Raw genomic sequence first — 21991 nt, 5'->3', positions numbered from 1 at the left:
CTGTATCTGGGTTTATATAAAGTTCCTACTGTTTTGGGTCCGATTTCGGTGTTGGGGTGCAAAAAATCTGGTCCTGCAGCTTCGCAGGACCAGTTTTAGGTTTCGGCACCGAGGATTTCGGTGCCGAGGTGGAATCCGTTTCCGGTACGGAAGTTTTCGGTGTCGAAGGAGATTTGAATTTTTGGTGTCAATATTTTCAGCTCCGACGCATTCTTTGGCTTCGAGCCAGAAGCTTTTGGCTCAGTGCCAGACTTTGGCCGACTAGATCCCGAGCCGGAAGGCTTAGTGCCATGTTTCGGTGCAAAGCCGGAGGGCGGGCTTCTGAAACATCTTCTCGGTGCTGACCATGGCCCAAAGGCGGGTGGGACCTTTTGTTTCAGCTGAACTGTAGTTTGGGTCAAGGGGCGCCCAGTCCTCATGGGACGTTGACCTTCTGGCAAGTCTTCTTCCATCTCAGAGTCCGATTCCGTAATGTAGACAATTCCTATTGTTCTTCCTCGACCCCTGAACATCGAATTCGTGCACATCTTCTTTGCAGAAGATGTCTGGCATGTATTCCAACGTTTTGACTTTGAATCTCATGACATCGAGCCCGATGATCACGGAGCGTTTTCTTCGATCAGAACGAACTGCACGCGTCGAAGTCCTGTTCATTTTGCTCTGGAGACCAGCATAAGTTGCAGACTTCCTGAGAGTCTATGCGTCGATACTTGGCGTGGCACAGAGGGCAGAATTTGAATGGAGTCCATTCTATCGATTTCGAAGTGGACCGACGCAAGAGAATCCCAAAGAAATGCTTTCCAACCGGAGCGCAGCAATACACCTCTGAACACAATGGCAGAAAAAAACTAACAATGGAGTTGATGCCCATGCGCACTATCACCGAAAGGAGTCACCTTACCTTCTGACTGGAAAGACTTCTTCGAAGAAAAACAACTTGCAAACATCTGGACCCAACACTAGATGGCAGGAGTATGCAAAGCATATGATCTACAACTCACATGCCTGGAACATCTATATATATATATATATATATATATATATTTAACCTCCATTAGGGTGTTTTATTATTGTAATGACGGCCCCTACTTTACTGCGGTCCTTTTTCACTTTTGGTAGCAGCAGTCTGAGGGGACTCAGTGGGGCAGCCGTGGATTTTTGGAAACGACTTTGGGGACCCCTGTATCACCTACCTGCGGAGTTTCAGCTGGCCCACACCAATGTGTTTTTCTGCTCCCCATGCCACCAACCTGGAGACACAGTCATGGTGTACTCTGGGAGTTGTAGTTGGGATATTTTCGCAACGAGCAACAGGTGTGCTGTAGTATATTTTTTGAGTTGGAGAGGAGCATTCAGGGCACGCATGCACATCTAAAGCAGCAGGATTGGGTCAACAAGATACAGGACTCCACGCAGTGCAGGGCGCTGAAGAAGGCTGTAGGCTGAAATGCCTTTGCCGCCACTGTTTGGTTCCAAATAAACGTGTCTCCTTGCTGTTAACCCCCTCTAACCTCTGATTGCTTCTTGGAGTGATGTGACGACATATTTTGCTGCGTCAGCCAGGGGCGCAGAACAGATGGCCCTGCGGCATAAGTGACCCGGACTACATAAGGGCACCACGTTGTTTGACAGCGTTTGTGACTCGGGGTACCGAGAAGTCCGGAGACCCCCATCCGTGAAAAACCAAGGACTGAAGAACTGAGGTATTTTACCTCCATTAGGGTGTTTTATTATTGTAATGACGGCCCCTACTTTACTGCGGTCCTTTTTCACTTTTGGTAGCAGCAGTCTGAGGGGACTCAGTGGGGCGGCCATGGATTTTTGGAAACTACTTTGGGGACCCCTGTATCACCTACCTGCGGAGTATCAGCTGGCCCACACCAATGTGTTTTTCTGCTCCCCATGCCACCAACCTGGAGACACAGTCATGGTGTACTCTGGGAGTTGTAGTTGGGATATTTGCGCAACGAGCAACAGGTGTGCTGTAGTATATTGTTTTGAGTTGGGGAGGAGCATTCAGGGCACGCATGCACATCTAAAGCAGCAGGATTGGGTTAACAAGATACAGTACTCAACGCAGTGCAGGGCGCTGAAGAAGTCTGTAGGCTGAAATGCCTTCGCAGCCACTGTTTGGTTCCAAATAAACGTGTCTGCTTGCTGTTAACCTCTCTGATTGCTTCTTGGAGGGATATATATATATATATATTTATTTATGAAGCTCATCACACGCCACAGAAAATGAACTGCCAAATCACAAAGTGCCGAAGAGTCGACCCAAAGATTGCTGGTGCAAGTGTGATTTATTCAATTGATGCCAGCGCTGCGGCCATGACGCGTTTCGCCTCCAAGGAGGCTTGATCACATGACAAACTGCTCGCCATAGCGCGGACCATTTAAAGTGACAGTGCAACATGTTAATTCATAGACAAGGTAAAAATACTATGCAACATAACGCCGTTACCTCCTTACTAGACACATCCTAGAAATAAAAAATAAAAACTGTTTGTCAGTGTAGATAGTATTTAAGACTATGGATCATATCCTCAAACCATATACACATGATACATATAAATTTATACAATATAAAAATATAAAGTTGATATACCTAACTGAACATGACAACCAAATGTGTCTATGTGAGGAAATCAACGGGATATACACATGTATCATATATGAATTCTGTTGTTGTGAAAAAACAGTTTTATATACATATACCCAGAGAAACAGCGTTTAGGTGTGAAAAGTTGATAAATGAATATCAAAAATGCTACATTCTTGTCAATTTGTTTGGATCATTCAAACAACAATCTAAATAGAGCCCAAGTGGGCCTGTCACCTTAACAGTGCCTGCTAAAGCATCTCTAGTGCAAAGTAGTGATTGTGCAAACTATCAATATAAAGTGCAAAGTTCTTAGATAAAACAACTGATTCCTAATATTCAATAAATAAAAGGATTAAAAATTGGTTTAAAAAAGATACAGAAGAGCCACCTCTCTATCAAAGTATTGAATACAAAAGAAATGACTGTAACTAGGGTAGAGTTCTATACTATCCAGACAGGTCTTATGGGCATACAGTTAGATTCTAAATGCAGGTGTAAAGGTCTTCCCTGTCATTTAATTCATTTGGATTCTTTGTATTGAGCTCCAGTATATATCTGGTTTCAAGAAGACGGAGTTTGGCCTCACGGTCTCTTCCTCTTCTCGAAGCCTCCACTGAATCAATTAGAAAATACTGGAGCTGATCAGGTATGCCTTGATGTTTGACTTGAAAGTGCCTGGCAACCGGATAGTTTTGATCGTGTCCCGAAATCAGACGTATGTGTTGGAGTATCCGCTTGTGGGCGGGCAGTTTAGTGCTGCCCACGTATTGCAGCCCACACGGACACTCCAACACATAAATGACGAATTCGGTTTTGCAGGTTAGCCACTTGGAAATAGCAGTGGGATCTTCACGAAAAGGGCTTTTGAAATATGTCCTATTGTTGCCGAAACGGCAGGCTTTGCATTGCGGACAAGTCTTGAAGCCCTTCTTGAGTGCCATCCAAGTGTTGGAAGCCCTCGGTTCTAAGGTGTTACTAACCAATGCTTTGGACATGGAGGGGGATTTGCGGAAAGTGAGCACCGGTTTGTTGCTCACTTTATGCCCGATGACAGGGTCACTTTGTACCAAATTCCAGTTTTTATATAGAATTTTTCTAAGATCCCCATGTTGTCGATTATAAGTCAGAATGACTCGTGGGGAAGCTGTATGGGCCCCAACTGCCAATTGGTTATCTCCAAGAATGGTTCTATCCTTTGGAACTAAGGCTTCTTGTCTGCTAACCGAATTTGAACGCTGGATTGCTTTTATGAGACTGGCATTGGAACAGATTATTTTGATCCGGAGCATTTCCCCAAAGGGAATGCTCCGAATCAAATAGGCCGGGTGCTGACTGTTTTAATGTAGTATAGTATTGCCAGCACTGGCCTTCCTGTACAGTCTAGTACCCAAAGTATTGCCATCTACAAAAACCTCAACATCCATAAAACATATAGAGATGGAACTCATGTTTGAGGTGAAATTCAAGTTGATGGTATTCACATTGATCATTTCAACAAAGGCTCTGGCACTGTAAGCACTGCCCTTCCAAACAAGAAATACATTGTCAATGTAACGTAGGTACAATGCAATATTTTTGGAAATAAAATGGTGGTGTTGGCCGACTAGGACCTGTTCCTCCCATAGCCCAACGTGTAAACACGCGTAGCTAGGTGAGAAACAGGCCCCCATCGCCACACCTCTGACCTGATGATAAATAACGCCATTGAAGATGAAAAAGTTTTGTTCGAGGCACATTTTGGTCATGTCCAATAAAATTTTGTTATGTGCCGTCGAGTAAGGAGGACATTTATTCAGGTAGTGTTCCAATGCCTTGAGACCATCGCAATGTATTATCGAAGTATATAAGGATGAAACATCCAAAGTCATTAAAATCATGTCTTCCTCCCAAACAAAATGCTCAATTTTGCTGAGGAAATCATATGAGTTTTTAACATAGGAATTGAGAGACTTAGCATGACCTTGAAGAAAAAAGTCTACATACTTGGAAACATGTTCCAAGGAGCTGTCAATAGCCGAAATGATAGGTCGGCCTGGTGGTGTATCAATGTTTTTGTGAATTTTTGGGATTAAATAAAACGAGGGAATGACTGGATGTTCTTTTTTCAAATAGCAGAACTCCTCATGTGTAAGGAGTACTGCACTTCTCCAGGCCTGCAATTTGTGGTATAGGTCCACCCACATGGCTTTTACAACCAGATTGTTACTCCTTCGATAACAGGTGGTGTCATTCAGCTGTGATTCCGCCTCCTTTAAATACATATCTTTCGGCCAAAGAACCACATTGCCGCCCTTGTCAGCTTGTTTCACGATAATATTATGATCTTTTTGTAATTTCATAGTTAGTTGTTCGTAACACCTATTTTGTTTAGATATATAAAACTTTTTCTTATTGGTGGCAGTATAGAGTTTTTTTAATGTCTTGTACCACAATTTCCTGAAAGGTGACCAAATTATCGTGAACCATGACTGGTTGATTTTGCATTGAATGGTGTAATCTGTTGCACGTTGGAGGTGTGTGGTGTTCCCTTTGCATCATCTCTAATATCCTCGTTCTGTAATTCCCAAATAGTTTCAAAAGTGGCCTGACTTTGGCTAATGGTCATGTTAGGACTTGGTGCCTTCTCAGAGGTAGTGTTTTTTCTTAGGATGTTGTTCGAAAAACTTTTTAAGTTTCAACTTGAGGGTAAATCTATAGACATCCATGCGTGTGTCAGCATAATTTATGTTGCACGGTGGACAATATGAGAGTCCCAGATTTAGCACAGCTGTCTCCGCAGTTGTCAGCTTCAAGTTAGAAAGATTGTTCACGGATTTGGGTTTGTTTTCTTTGTTTTCTTCTGGTAATGTTTCCAATGGCCTCTCTTTGTTGGATTGTTGCCGCTTGAGGTTCCGGGCACGGCATTTCCTGTGTTGCCAGCGTTTGTGGTTTGACTGCTGTTTTTTGTCCCATAGGTCTTGTGCGACCTTAGTGTCTCGCGTCGGTCCTGGCATAAACAGTCGACTTCTTGGGCCAGGGAAAGTTTTGTAAACCCCAAGTTGGCATCACGAGTGGGGTCTGACTCTGGGTCACTCTCTACAGCAGAGCTCAAGCTTGAAAATGAAGTTGCTGGTAATAACGTATGACCACTTGCCTGTTGATTTGTTTTATTTATACGTGCCTTCGCTTTGACCGCCTGATGTCTGCGAGCAAATGTAAACACTTGGCCATTTAAATAATCAACTCGATCTCGTTCAAACTTGAAAGCCTTTCTTTTTTGATGACTTCCTCCTCTTTAGTCAAACGTTTCATCATGTCTGTTCTCATTTTTGTAATTTGATCAGTGACTTCTATTTTGGAAATTTCTTCTTCCAGGATGTCGATTTCTTTTTGTAGTTTGATACGATCGCTATCAGCGTATTTCACTAAAATGTGCAAAAGTTTTCTCGAGGAATTAAGGTTTGCCTCAGCCCACTCTGTTAACATAGCTGGATCCGGATTTTCATAGCTGGGCGCAATAGTAATCCTCAATCCTTTCGGGACATGCCCCACCTCTAAGTAACGGGAAAGAGACCGATGTTCCCACCACTTTGATTGTTCCGTAGTGCGCTCCAGTTTTTTAAACAAGGGTTTGGTGGTGTTATTGCCGGTTTCCTGGTTAGAGGGTGTGGTGCTCGATGATCCCCCGGCCGGGGAATCCAAAAACATGGAATAAGCTGCCTCAGCTCGGCTACGCATTCTGTCGGCGGACATATTGCGATGCGCTATAGTATATGGCAAATGTTAATAGTGCACTTTCAAAACGACTGACTGGGTGAAGGGAATTAAATATCCTCCCCAAAGTCGCGCACACTTCCCACTGCTGTTTCCAAACGCCTACCTGGGTTCAAAACTCAGACGTCTGCTCCGTGGTACCGAAGCCTAGGACTCTGGTTGCCATGTCATGAATGATGTAATTTGTGACATCATCAGCAGTGGATTGCGGGTGCGCGAAATATAGTTAGTACAACTAACTATATAGGAGCAATTTCAATGGTTTTTTAAATGCTAATTCCTAACTATATAAGGCCTGAAACCTATGGGTTTTTAAGTGAATATATATATATATATATATATATATTCACTGAAAAAACCATAGGTTTCACACCAGCTATAGTTAGCTGCAAATTTTACTGACATAAAACCATTGAAATTCCACCTTATAGTTAGTTGGACTCACTATAACTTGCGCGTGTAATGCACTGCTGATGACGTCACATATTACATCACTCATGACATGGTCAGTGACATCACTCATGACATCACTGATGACACCATCCAGTGAATGTGTATCTTTCTGAAAAATAAATATTTTTTATATATGTATATGTAAAGGTCGATGGAAGAATAAATGTTTGAATAAATGTTTTAATGAACGTTTTTTAAAAAATTTATTTTATTTATTTATTTATTTTGAAAGTTTTATATAGCGCGAACAAGATCTTTGCAGATATCAGAGCGCTTTACAGGACAAGGGGGTAATAGAGTAATAGAATGTAATAGTTTAGGTAGTTAGGTACAAGGTGCATAGTTACATAGGTAGGTCAAAAATACATGAGGTAGGTCACATGTGAGGTAGTGTCGGTACAAGGTGCATAGTCAAACAGTTTCGCCAATAATATAAAAGTACAAAAATAAGGAGCATATACTTGTTTAAGCGTGCTTAAAATGCTTTTGGAGATAGCAGAAAGGTAGGCATAGTTGAGGTTGGTGAGTGCAGGGTGTATAGTCACACAGGAGCATCAGTAGTATAAGAGTAGGGATAGTTGAGGTGGTGTAGGTACAGTGTGTGCGCAAAGTCAGACAGGTGCGTCAACAATATAGAGATATACAAAGAGGAAACGTATACAATCAGATAAGTCGATATACAAGTAAGATTATTTTGGGGATGCCTTGGTTCACCTTCCATAACCCGTCCATCGACTGGAAATCACGCACAGTGCATTTCTCTTCAGGGTTTTGCAAGGAACATCTGGTGCCTTATGTGTCTTCCCCGGTAGCAGTGCTAGCCTTACAGTTTATGGTGGCTACCGCCGCCGAGAAGGAGGTGGAGCTTCCGAAACACTACGAAGCCTTTCAGGATGTCTTTAGTGAAAGCAGAGCGGAGAAGTTACCGCCACATAGGGCATATGACTGTCGAATTGATTTGGTTGATGGGGCAGTGATTCCTACATGTCGAGTATATGCTTTGTCTGTCCCTGAAACCGCTCACTTAAAGGAGTACATTGATCATTATGAGAGCATAGGATTTATAAGACCTTCACGGTCCCCTGCAGCCTCTCCCCTTTTCCTTATAGCAAAAGCCAATGGTGATTTGAGGGCATGTGTAGACTACCGCGTCTTGAATAGAAACACCATCCGCAACCGATACCCTCTCCCCCTCATTACCGTTTTGATTGATCAAGTGAGGGAGGCTGTGATCTATACTCGCTTGGACTTGCGGGGTGCCTATCACTTGGTCAGGGTTCGTGAGGGGGATGAGTGGAAGACGGCATTCAAGTTGTGGTATGGCCTATACGAATATCTGGTCATGCCGTTTGGGCTGTGTAATGCCCCTGCGGCTTTTCAGTTCCTGATCAATGATGTTCTGAAGGAGTTTATCGACTTGTTCGTAGTCGTTTACATCGATGACATCTTGGTGTACTCAATGGAGGAAGACAGTCATGTGGAGCAGGTATGCAAGGTACTGGCTAAGCTGAGAGAACATAGTCTCTTCGTGAAACTCAGTAAATGCGAGTTTGGAGTGTACAGTGTAGAATTCCTGGGGGTGATGATCAGTCCTTTGGGGTTGCAAATGTCTGAGCGCAAGGTGGAGGCTGTGCGAAACTGGCCAGTTCCGAAAAACGTGAGAGAGGTCCAGAGTTTTCTGGGTTTCGCGAATTACTATCGTCGCTTTATTTGGCATTTCTCATTACTGGCTGTGCCTATTACAAGGCTTTTGAGGAAGGGAGTGCCTTTTGAGTGGACCTCTGCAGCAGGGGAAGCTTTCCAAACCCATAAGTCTTCATTCACTACTGCTCCTGTGCTGTCCCATCCCAATCTAGAACATCCCTTTTCCGGTTAAAATCATGGAGAAACTGGTCACCCGCACTCTGTCCGGCTTTTTAGAAGGGAACACCTGGTTGGATGAGATGCAATTTGGCTTTCGCCCAGCGCATGGGACGGAATCGGCGCTGGTGACCGTGCTAGACAATCTGCGGGCGCGAGTCGACAGTGGGCGGGCAGCATTTTTGGTGCTGCTCGACATGTCGGCCGCGTTCGACACGGTCAGCCATCCCACCTTGATCTCTAAGCTGGAAGAATGCGGGGTCAAAGACAGGGCTAGGGATTGGTTAATCTCCTACTTGGACTGCCGTCAGCAACGGGTTTCGCTACCCCCCTTCAGGTCAGAGGAGCGGAGAGTGGGACAAGGTGTACCCCAGGGCTCAGCCATCAGCCCCATACTCTTTAATATCTACCACTGCCCTCTAGTCCAGCTCATTAAATCCTTTGGTATCTCCGCATTTAATTATGCGGATGATACCCAGCTGGTCTTTTCCCTGGAGGGACAGGATGCAGTCACATTGGAGACTTTTCACCGGTGCATGCAGGCGACAGCGGAATGGCTCCGTTTGAACTCGCTACAGTTCAACGGAACCAAGACAGAGGTCTTGCACTGCTCCACCGATCGAGTTCCTCGAGATCTTCCTGCTGACTTTTGGCCTTCGTCCTTTTCAGAGACGGTGTCAGCCGCACAATCGGCGCGCAATCTGGGCGTTATTTTTGGGCCTAACCTGCAGCTGGATCTACATGTAAATAAGACCACCTCCACCTGTATGATGCTGATCCGTATGCTGCGTAAGGTTCTACCCCTCCTCCCTGAGCCAGCCAGACCAGAAGTAGTGCGTTGTACCATCCTAAGTCGACTTGACTATTGTAACGCACTGCTTCTGGAGGCCCCGGTAACACTTCTGGGCAAACTGCAAAGGGTGCAGAACATCGCTGCCAAACTTGCCCTCTCTCGCCCCTACCATAGTTCTTCCACGGCAGCGCTGCGAGAACTTCATTGGCTGCCGGTCCATCTGCGGGTGCGCTACAAAGCAGCGTGTATCGTGTTCAGGGCTATTCATGGCCTGGGCCCAATTCCTTTGCGGCGAATGTTTGCCTGGTATTGTCCATCTCGAGCTTTACGCTCTTCGTCGTCCAGGCTACTGGTAGTTCCGCGCTTCCAGAGAATGAGGATGGGCGGACGCTCATTCAGAGTAGCGGCGGCCAAACTCTGGAACTCTCTGCCAATATCCTTGAGAAGCCTTGAAGATCTTTTAGCCTTTAGAAAGGCTTTGAAAACTCACCTTTTTCCCAGGATAGGTTGAGCTACTCTTTTCGCTGGATCATGGGTCAAAAGCGCCAGGATGCCCTTGGTGGTGACAGGTTGCGCTATACAAGTATGCTACAATATGCTACAATACAATCCCTTTGTGGTAGAGGCTGATGCTTCGGATGAAGCTATCGGGGCGGTGTTATCTCAGAGAGATGTAGGTACAGGGCAGTTGCACCCAGTGGCCTTTCTGTCAAAGAAATTGAGTTCGGCTGAACTCAATTATACGATAGCAGAAAAAGAATTGCTGTCTATAAAGAGGGCTTTTCAAGAATGGAGGCAATATCTATGGGGGGCTCTTCATACCATCACAGTATACACTGACCATAGAAACTTGCAATTTATGTCATCTGCCTGACATTTAACACAAAGGCAAATGAGATGGATGCTCTTTTTTGCAGAGTATAACTTTGTGGTCACTTTCCGCCCGGGGTCTGAAAATAGAAATCTAGACAAACCATGCCAGCGGAATGTGTGGAAGAGAAACAGGCCATCATTCCTACAGGGAAAGTTTTATGTGTGGTGAGAGCAGAGACCTTTTTGGATGACGTGAGAAGTCATCAGTATCCTGGAGGCTGGGGGTCATGGGCTCATGGCGTAGTGGAGAGGAAGGTGAGAGACGGGTTGCCCTTCTTTCAGGAAAAGTTGTTCTTGCCCTCAATACCTTTGCAGAAAAAGGCTTTTTGCTGGTGTCATGAGTGAGAGCTAGTGGGACAACCTGGTATTCGTAAAACCCTCGATACCATCCAAAGGCATTTCTGGTGGGCTACCCTGATTAAGGATGTTACTATGTGGGTGGCTCGTTGTGATGTTTGAGCTAGAGCCAAGGGAATAACCACTAAGAAAGCGGGGAAACTGATTCCCATGCCTACACCCAGTCAACCTTGGCAGCAGATTAGTCTGGATTTTGTGTCTGGTCTTCCGTTGGATAAGGGTTTTTCAGCCGTTTTGGTAGTTGTAGATAGTCTCACCAAAATGGGACATTTTATCCCTTGTAAAACTCTTCCAAATGCCAGTCAAACGGCACAACTGTTAGCCAGCAATGTTGTCCGTTTGCACGGTATTCCAAGGGTGATTGTGTCAGATAGAGGGCCGCAGTTTATTGCACGGTTCTGGCGCATGTGGTGTCGCGCCTTGAATATTGAGTCCAATCTGTCTACCAGCTTCCACCCCCAAACAGACGGGCAAACAGAACGTCTGAACCAGACCTTAAAGAAATACTTGAGATGCTTCTCTAAAGAAGCTCATGAATCCTGGGTAGATCTTTTGTGGATGGCGGAACTGGCCTACAATAATGCTTGGCATAGTTCTACGGGGATGTCACCCTTCAAAGCTAATTTTGGTTTTGATGCTAATACCTTACCGGTTGACATACCCGCTGATCTCCACGACCAGCCTTCTGTTAAAGAAAGGGTCTTGCTGTTGAGGAAGGTACATAAGGGGGTGCAGGTGCATTTGAACAAGGCAAAGGAGGTGTACAAGAAGTGGGAGGATCGCCGCAGGATAGAGAGTCGTCAGTATGTGGTGGGCGATAAGGTCTGGTTGTCCACAAAGAACATTAAGTTTAAGTTGCGCAGTGTGTTCCATCCAAGGTACATCGGCCCTTATCCCATTGTGAAACAGGTGAATCCCGTAACATACAAACTGAAACTGCCAGGATCATTGCGCATACACCCAGTGTTTCATGTACAGTTGCTGAAGCCTGCGCTTACATCTCGCAGAGCGGCCCCTCCGCCGGTGTTATGTGACGGGGGAATGGAATACGAGGTGAGGAGCATTAGGGACTCCAAGTGGTGCAGGGGTGTTCTTAAATACCTGGTGTCATGGAAGGGGTATACCGCAGAAGATGATTCCTGGGAGCTCAGTTCTGATGTGCATGCTCCTGCTGCGGTGCGTTCTTTCCACAGGAGGTTCCCTGCTAAACCTGGCCCTAGAAGGCGCTAGGGACGGGGACATACTGTCAGGATCTGCCATGGCGCCTACCTAAACTATAGGGACTACAACTCCCAGAAGTCCTTAGAGGGGGGCGTGGTCCTATAAAGGCTGGGTGGGCCCCTTTCTACACTGTTCGTGATTTTGTTAACGGCAGTGCTTTTGGTTCCCTTAGTTGTGTGCTGTTGCTTGTCTTCTCCCTGGGTTCTACAGAGAGAGGTTTTGTCCCTTTCATAACGCTTCCTGCGCGAGTGAAAGAGGAAACGCGCTCAGTAGTTTGGATTAACTCGGAGCTTTCCGAGTAGAGCGTGGGTTGTGCATCCTGTTCGTTTTTTCCCCTGGCGTTCCTGTTGTCTGCCACATACCGTGGCAGGAAGGAGAGGAAAGTTTAACGGAGGAAGAGCGGACTGTGACAGATCGGCACAAGTACTGCGAGTTCTTCAGCAACGCATGACATTTAACGCGTTGTTGGAATTGTAATGAATAATTCTTCCTAAAGTGCAAGTGAAAAATGGCTGTGTACTGCAAAGGATTTCGTGTGGTGATATAAAAGGAGAGCGGAGTGTAGTGGGGCAAGCCTTCTGCTCACTGCCGCTACGAAGAAAGACACTAGTGTCTACAGGGTCAATTGCCAAAGCGGAAGGTAGTGGGGGAATCCTACACCTTGCCGTGTTTGGAGCATTCTTCATTGAGGACACGGTGATTGTTGGTTTGAGAGCGGAAGACTGTAGTAGGAAGCTACGTCTTGCCGTATCCATTAAGGTTTATACTTGTACATTCCTGAAGGAAGAACTTGTCTTTTAAGAGACTGACTTTTTTGATTTGGATTCACGTTGGTTGGTGGAAATATACACGTTTAATTTTGAGTACTGAACTATCACAAGGCGGGGTACGTGCAAATCCACTAGAGAGAATTGAACATCTGTTCTCTGGGTTATCTGAGAGTAACTGGTGTTTATGTTCCATAGGGACTAGCGGTGCAGTTATTCACATTCGATATACAGGGAGGAGGTGGAGTGCACTTCTTCAGGAAAGGTGAATCCCTTAATACACTTAGAGAGAATGAAACGAGAGTAGGTTTTCCCTGTGACCATTTATAACTTGTATGCTTGTTTTCTTGTCTTTCAGCCATCCCTTCCCTGCTGTCCCCTTCCGTCCCCTCCTTTTTCTGTTTCTTTTTTCCCTCGCCCGATCCCTCGAACACGCTGTGTTGTTAGTGCCAGCGTGTTGGTGAGGTCGGGAGGTGGAGTTATATGTGCAACAACCGGATCCTGCAGCGTGGAGTTTGACAGTAGCAATCGGTGCATTACAGGAGAGAAAAGTGACGTGGGTGCAGGTTGCATAAATGTGTTGTATGCAAGATACCATTGCAAACAACAAGTTACATGGATCAAAAGTGACCCTAGGGAGACTAGTGAGCGACCAAAATATATGAGGTAGCAGTCGGTGAATTACAGGAGAGAAAAGTGAAAAATGGGTGCAGGTTGCAGAACTGTGCAAAGTAGTGCAGAATACAATTGGAAGTATAGTTCTGATAAAATATAAGAACAGAATACAAATGCAAATAATCGGTTACATGATACAGATAGGTGTGTACCAAAATACGGTAGTTGAACTTAGTCTAAAGTGGTGAGTTCTTAGTGTCAGTTCAGATAGTGAGAATGATTGAATAGCCCAGCGACAATGACTAGTCCATGATGGCCACCCGAGAGAGAGGCTGGACAAAAATGGCCGCCACATAGGGGAGAAGAGAGACAGTAGTCCTCTGTTTATTGTAGTTGCTTTGTGAGCAGGGAGGGCAGTTTCACTTTCATGCTAGCCCAGTTTCTAAATTGCTGTGAGGGAGTCTTATCTTGAAGGAGCCTCGTGGGCATCTGGAGGCACAGGAGGTGATTTATTGCCTTAGTTTTTAGACCCCCGCCATTTTGAACAATGGGGTTTTAAAATGAGTACAGGCCAATTGATGTAAAAACCTTATTTGAGATAATTATGTTGATTAGCTCTCGCGGGTCCGCTGCGAGAGATAGTGACACCCCTGTGTCTGCATCGGAATAGGAGGGAGGGAGGCGGGTGGGGCGTCCTCAGCCGCCCGTGACCTCCTCCGCGAGGTCTGTAGGGCTCCCGGTGCAGCAACCAGCATTCCCAAGCCCCTCTCCGCCCTCCAATCCGCTAAGATTCCTCTGCTGCGGAGCGGGCGGGAGGAGGAGGAGGGGGGTTCCCTTGTCGTTGCCTCGACCCCCTTCGGTCCCGGGGTAGCAATCAGCATCTGTTACTGATCGTGAGTGGGGGAGGGGTCCGGTGTTCGTCCCGCTTTGGTCTCGGTGCCGACTGTCCGCTAGGATTCCTCTGCTGCGGAGCGGGCGGGAGGAGGGGGGGGGGCTTCCGTTGTCGTGGCCTCGTCCCGCGCTGGTCCCGGTGCTGCAACCAGCATCCTCTGCTGCCGATGGGAGGGGGTCCGTTGTCGTTGCCTCGACCCCCTTCGGTCCCGGAGTAGCAGCCAGCATCTGCTTCTGACCAGGAGTGGGGGGAGGGGTCCGGTGTTCGTCCTGCTTTGGTCCCGTGCCGGCTGTTAAGGTTTCAGGGTAGCAACTACCAACGTCCCGAGCCTCTCTCAGCCCTCCGACACCGCTGGGACTCCTCTGCTGTGGTTCGGGCCAGTCGCAGCGATGATCCGCGTCCCGATAATTGATTGGTTAACTGGCATATTAAGTGTATCTTAGTGAATACATATATTAGCGAGTAATGTTAAAATATTTAAATATATGGATCAGTGTTTCACGTTGTGTATAAATGGCTACATGGGTTGGTGAGTAGCTACATGTGTGTGTATATGGGTTATTAGATTTTTTTTTAGTATCAGTATGAGTGTCTGTATGGTTTGGTGGGGGTATTACTTTGCACATAGATGCATCAATGACTGACTCACTGTTTGTATATGTTTTGAAGACAGCATATGTGCAGGACTATATGGGTGGATGAGTGTGTATATGTGTGTGTTAGTGAGTGAATGACTGTCTCACTAGTGTCATTATCAGTAACAACATATGTTTTAATCTAGTATATGTGAGTATTGATGTTTATAAGTGAGTATATGTGAGATTGTAAGAGTTCCTGTTTAAATAAGTATGTGTTTCTATAAGTGATTGTTTAAGAGAGTAAGTATGTGTAAGTTTCCTTAGAAGTAAGGTGGTAGTGTGTGTATAGTTGTAAATGCAAATAAATGGATGTTCAATAGTTTATTTGCATGTGTGAGTATGTGTGTGAGTAACTTTTGGATGACTGTCGGTGTGTAACAGGATGTATTGGTGTATCACTACATATGATGAGTGAGTATATGTAGGAGTGACTATATAGAACTGTTGGTGAATGAGTGGATTTGTATATAGATGGTGGTATTACTGAATTGGTTGTTATAACTGGTATGGATATCTCAATTTTTTTGAAAATGTTAATTTCTATTTTTGAATATGTGTTTCAAGGGTTACATTACACTGAAAGGAGGTCTGTCACTCTGTCACAAAGATGGTGTCATGAGTGATGTCACTGACCATGTCATGAGTGATGTAATATGTGACGTCATCAGCAGTGCATTACACGCGCAAGTTATAGTGAGTCCAACTAACTATAACGTGGAATTTCAATGGTTTTATGTCAGTAAAATTTGCAGCTAACTATAACTGGTGTGAAACCTATGTTTTTTTCAGTGAATTTAATAGGTTTTTTATATGCTAATTCCTAACTATAACTGGTGTGAAACCTATGGTTTTTTCAGTGAATTTCATAGGTTTTTTAAATGCTAATTCCTAACTATATATAAGGTCCCAAACCTATGTTTTCTTCTTTGAAGTTCAAAATTTGGTTAATAGCAAATGTCTATAGCTATGAAATGTAATATTTTTTTAAATTAATGAATCCTATATTTTATTTGTATTTTAAACAATTATTTTTTTTTGACCCTGGAGCACTCCCGTGGCGCGCCCCGGTGAGCGCCCCGGAGAGCGTAGTCGTTTGAAGCGCCCCGGTGCGCGAACCGGTGAGCGTCTCGTTAGCGCCAATGTCGCGAACGAAAACATGATTGTGACGTATCGCGTAGCCACGTCCGCGTGATACGCACGGCGTAAGCGCACCCAGAAGCACTCGAGCGAATACGATCGGGCAAAGTAAACTTCCGACGCGCTTACGCGACGCGACCCAGGGCGCGCTCGGAGGCCCATCGCGTAAGCGCGTCGGTCATGTGACCTGAAAATAACACTTTTAATTGGTGCAGAACAGTTTTACTTTCATAATGATGAAATCCCTGGTCATGTGACCTGAAAATAACACTTTTAATTGGTGCAGAACAGTTTTACTTTCATAATGATGAAATCCCTGGTCTTGTGACCTGAAAATAACACTTCTCATTGGTTCAGGCCTTTTTTTTTCTCCAAATGATGAAAGACCCCACCTTTTTTCCTTATTCTGACTTTGTCCTTTGACTGAGGAAGACCTGTTTCAGTAATAGAGAGAGAACTATTTTGTACTTTCTAATGGCTACTGTAGCTGCATCAGCTGGAGCATCTGCACCACCACCACCACCAAGAGGACCACCACAACAGTACATTGGTGGTCAAGAAGAGGAGGAGGAGGAAGAGGAAGAGGAGGATGGGAGAAGATGGCTGCCTGAACAAAATACCCCCGACAAGCCCAAGTCACACATTGTATGGGAGTTTTTTTCACTCCCAGAGGGCAAGAAAAAAGTGAATGCAGCCAAGGTAACTTGCCTAATCTGTAAGGAACAACTCTCAAGGGGAAACCCAAACAAAAAGTATTCCTTTGGTAACAATACCATGATTCGACATATGATCCGGAAGCACCCTAACAACTATTCTCGTGCAGAGCTCAGGGAACTGGCCAGTAACCTCCCCCAGTCATCAAGGACAACCTCCCAAACAAACGAACCCACTTCATCGGGACCAGAAACATCAGAGATGATGCCTTGTATTCAGCAACGATTTGCTGATTTTAAAATCACTTGTACTGCATGTGGCAAGCTTATCGCCTATGGTGAAAAGAGCGTAAAGCTCATCGTCCTTGCAGGTGACAATCACAAGTGCCCCAAAAAGAAGTAATTTTTTTCTTTTTTTCTTTTTTGCTCCAGTTGAGCCAGTTTCAATTCCCTTTTTTTTGTTTCTTCCCCTAAAAAAATACAAAAAAAAATAAAACTGTTTTGAAAAGCCAAAAAAAGTACAAAATGTTCAAAAAACATTACAAAAAATATAAAACAACAAAAAGAAGAAAAAAAAAACGTTCTTTTCAGAACTACCTCCAATTTATAAAAAAAAGGCTTCATTTAAAAAAAAAAACCTGTCATTCTTTTTTCCACATGGTACGCTCCCCGGTACGCTCCCCGGTCCGCTCCCCGGTGCGCGTACCGGGCGCTCCCCCCGCGGGGTCCTTTTATAGCCCCCGCATCAAACCTAGGGGGTCAGGGGGGGTCTACCCTGCCCCCTTATGGTCATTTCCCCCTTTGTTTTGGCTACCTCTTGTGTCTCGATCCTACCGAGACACAAGATGGCGGCCGCTCCGGACTGTTTCGAATGTTTACAGACACCCGTGAGCCAATCAGCTTTCCATGCGCAAGTCGCGTAGCACGCCCCCAGTGCGCATACCGGAGCGCTGCCATAGATATATATATTTTTTTGAACCTAAATTACTCAAAATCCACTGGAGCACATATCTTGAGACATAGCAAAGGCACATCGGGCTACCAGTCCCTACAATTTTGCCAAGTTTGGTGCAAATCCATTCAGCCGTTCGGGCTAAAAGTGAGTTCGACCGCCCTATGGAAATTAACATGGGGAAAACACGTTTTGGGACCCCCCTTTTATCTCGGCCCCCGCTTGACGGATCCCCCCCGAAACTTTCAAGGAGGGACCGGAGCTCCGCGAGGCAAATTTGAGGAAGTTTTCAGGCAGATTTGTCAACCGGCGCCAAAGTTATTCCAAATAGAATTTTGAGATTTTGCATTGAAAAAAAATCCTAACTATAACTACCTACTGGCGACCGCCAGTAGGTAATATATATATATACATAGATATATAGATATATACACACATTTAAAAACATTTTTTTTGTCTCTCCGAAACTACTGAACGGATTTACACCAGATATCAAAAGGGTTCTTTTTGTACCAAGAGCTATTTTTCTGCCAAATTTGGTGTAATTCCGTCCAGCGGTTAAACTGCAGTTGCGACTACAATTTCTAGGGTAATTAACATTGGAAAACCCCTTTTTTTGACTCCTCTGTTTTTCTCGGATCCCGCTTGACGGATCGCCTTGAAACTTTCCATGTGCAACAAGAATTACCGGGGCACTTTTTTGGAAAACTTTCGGGAAGATTTGTCAAATGGCGCCAAAGAGATAAGCAAGTAAAAAAACATTTTTACTATAGAAACATGGTCCTAACTAGGTCTACTGGCAACCACTAGTAGTACATACACTTTAAGAGCTTCCGGAAGCTCATCAGGTTGGGGGCATTTTTGATATTTTGTGGCAGAAGGTTCCAAAGTTTTGGTGCAGCCACTAAGAAGCGTCTGTCTCCCCAGGTTGCCGTTCTGGTGCGAGGTACAGATAGGAGGCAGGTATTAGCAGATCTCAGTAGTGTTTTGGGAGTGTACAACTGAAATGCCTCGGTCAGAAACTTGGGTCCAATGCCATGCACTGCCTTGTAGGCAATGCAGAGGGCCTTGAATTTAATTCGGCTCTCTACTCTGAGCCAATGAAGCTGGCGAATGGCGAGGGTAGTAGGCTGGCGGCGAGGAATGTTTAAGAGAATTCTGGCGGCCGCATTCTGTATAGACTGTAGCTTTGACAGCACAAGTTTCTGGGTGTTGAGAAAAAGGGCATTTCCATGATCAATTTTGGAAAATACCAAGGTGGTGACTAGGGTTTTCCCAGCTGAGGTGGGGAGGTAAGGCAGCAGTTTCTTGATTTTCTTTAAAGTAAAGAAAGCAGAGGAGACAACCTTGTTGACATGAAGGTTCTCTAGACTGCTGTTTCCTGAAATACCCCCGGGAGAGGTGATCACAGTATCCCACAGCATTTAATGATATAGATTGTGTACAAGAAATGTGTGCATTTGTTCCTTCATCTTGAATTGCAGTCGAATGATGCGATTGCATTTGTTTAAGTCACTGATATTCTGGATGCCACAGTCCCTCTCAAGCTTAGCCCTCGATAGAGATGTGGTGAACCACCCTTGAAACAATGCCTTTAGAGCACATGTACTTCATGCACGCACTGAATACAGCTATGGTAGGAAACATTACTAGATTTCCACAGATGAATGCAATAAAACGTGATCCTTATGTAGGGGAGCAGTCACATGGACAGTGCTAACACACAGAGTCCAGAGGTCTTCTGGACTGGTGATCCGTTTTGGAGCAAACTCCCATTTGTTCCCAAAACAGGATAACAAGTCAGTTGCATATTGTGCACAGCGTGAGTGTTTGCTTTTGCAATTTGTCTTGAGTAAAACCTGCCATAAACTGCTGGAGAAAACTGTACAAAAGGTCAGTTTGGGCACCCTCTATTTGATTGAATGATGCACAATATCATCACAAACTTATAACTAGGTACACACTGCGCACCTAACAATTAGCGAACTCTGTTCGAATGGAAATTAGTGGTTGCAAAATATGCATCCGATTTTTGCAGCCCCTTGTGAGCATGCTGTGAGAAGTGAAATACTTTCTAGTGTGACCTCTGCACTGTTGAAAAGACCATGGTTGTAATGCCTGTAGGGCTGATGAGGATATGACTAGATGAGTTCAGAAAGATCTACACATGACCTGTGTCTACTGCAAGGGAAATAGAAGGTATATTTGTTGACCTTGTGGATTTTATCATTGGAAGCACCTTCTCTTTTGTCGCTTCCGAGAATGTATTTCGGGCATGCGGTGTCTGATTGTGATATGTGTGATAATAAAATCGCCAAACCAGCTCAGAGATCCTTCATGCACAAAGATCTAAAAAATAGCATTTCTCAAAACAGGTGAAAGATGATGTTGGGTGAGTAATTCAAGTAAATATTCTAAGAGAGTCAGGACAAAACTTCCATTCACTTAAGGTTCACTTCCAGAGTAAAATTAACTATAGCCTTTGCGTATATCACTTTTGAGCCCAAAACAACATGCACATGCAATCTGCCTTCTGTGGTTAGAGAGCTACAGTTATACTCTCTTGCAACACGGGTTGCAGAGGGGTGTACAGGCTTTGAAGACTGCGCTTAATGACCCCTTTCACAGCTCTTGTGCAGAAGCGGACAGCAGAATTGGAGCTCAAAACCCTCTGGATTTCAGGAAGTTCTCTCGCTCACATAGTGAACAGCATCATCGTCAGCGCAGGTTTTAATGGACCCTACTTTTGGCTGTGGACTCACTCAAGGCAGCACTTGTTCAAGAATTGGCCTGTCGAAAGCCTGACCTGCTCCACTAGGGCAGGTTTTGTGCTCTTCAACCAAGGGTTTAGAACGGACATCTTCTGCTGGCTAAGCACGTTATATGCTAGAAAAGTGACCTGCATGCTCCTCCTCAAGATGCTGTGGAAGGATTAAAGTTGGAGCTGGGGATGCTGATTCAGGGTCCAGCTGCACCATCTGAGACTTCAAACATTTCAAGAAGCCTCTAATATCCAACTCTGCAGGAAGATTCAAAACTACTTTTTCCTATACAGGCAGATATCTGAGAGCTCTTACAGATCTAGTGAAGCCCTTTCCTTCTCCTGTTGTCCCTTGCTGTATTACTCCCATGCCACTATCTATCTGATAGTTCTACAGCCATTTGGTATTTTCAGAAGCGTTTAGGAACAGTTTAAAATAACATGTAGTGCTATAAAAGTGCCCTCTAACTAACGCATACCCTTTTATTGATCTGTGTTGCGGCAGCCGAATTTGGTGTTTTTACGGGTGCATTTTTCGATTGAGAATTTTAGGCGGGGGAGGCTGCAGAGTGAAAATGAGGGAGCTCTTTCAATTTGTATTTGCACTCTGCACCTTATTTCTTCCTTTGATACAACTAGAAATGCCATCTTGGTGGGCGCTCTAGTTGTTTTCTTGGCCCTCCATAAATGAAGACCACAGACACTGGTGTGCCAAAGGCAAGCCTACCAAAATGGACCCTGGTCGTTTTCACCAAACCATGGTGTCCTACTCACCAGAACAATTGCGAACACTGCAAGTAAGTTTGAAAGATCCTTGTTTACATTCAATTGATTTCAGAGTGATCCGTGCTCTTTTGCTCCTAGCCGTACTCACCTCACACACCCATGAGAAAGGACATCTTATTGTCTCGGTCTTACTCATTCCTTGAATTTGCAGATGCTTAAACCACTGTTAATTAAATGGTCAGATCATAATCTGATACCAATCCCTATACTAGGTCACACAATGATAACTGGCCAATACAGACTACGGGGACAGATCGCAGTCGGAATGAATTAAATCTCGAGGCGTGAACAATTATCCTCAGTAACTCCCGACCTGAACTAGGTGATAGCATCTCAGGGCTCGAAATTCATAAAAATGTTACTAGACCTGCAGATCTAGTAACTTCAATACACTACTCGACCTAACTAATGTACCTGACCCAATAAGAAAACAAGTTACTGACCTGTAACTTTGGTTCTCCAGTATTGGTAAATTTCATAGATTCCCATGGCTTGTATCTTTCCCCGTCGTCGGAATGGGAGCTTCGGTAAAATAAAAAATACCATAGCAGTAGGTACAAAAGAGAAAAAAAGGCCTAGGCCTCATATCATTTTGTAGCATATCCACCTCTTTTTGTAAAAGAGACCAACATAATACAACAACCAATCAGATTAGCCTCACCCCATAGAACCTTCCTGAGAGAACCTCAGAGCCTCAGATTGTCGTAGCCATTGTGGAAAAGTAGAACTGAATAAGCTGAAGGCTGAGCTTTCACAGGGGATGAGGGTGGGCGCATGGGAATCTATGAAAGTTACCAATACTGGAGAACCAAAGTTACAGGTAAGTAACTTGTTTTCTTACTCGAACTTTCATAGATCCCCATAGCTTGTATCAGAAT

General features: G+C 44.8%; 1 protein-coding gene across 1 annotated transcript in view; it reads right to left on the bottom strand.

Moving 5' to 3' along the window:
- The window catches only part of LOC147693179 (uncharacterized), a 708628-nt gene that overhangs the window by 502323 nt on the left and 184314 nt on the right, over window positions 1-21991 (bottom strand).

This window comes from Lissotriton vulgaris, chromosome 9 (assembly GCF_964263255.1).
Source record: "Lissotriton vulgaris chromosome 9, aLisVul1.2, whole genome shotgun sequence".
Classification (NCBI taxonomy): Eukaryota; Metazoa; Chordata; class Amphibia; order Caudata; family Salamandridae; genus Lissotriton; species Lissotriton vulgaris.
This window is presented reverse-complemented; position numbering and strand designations above follow the sequence as displayed.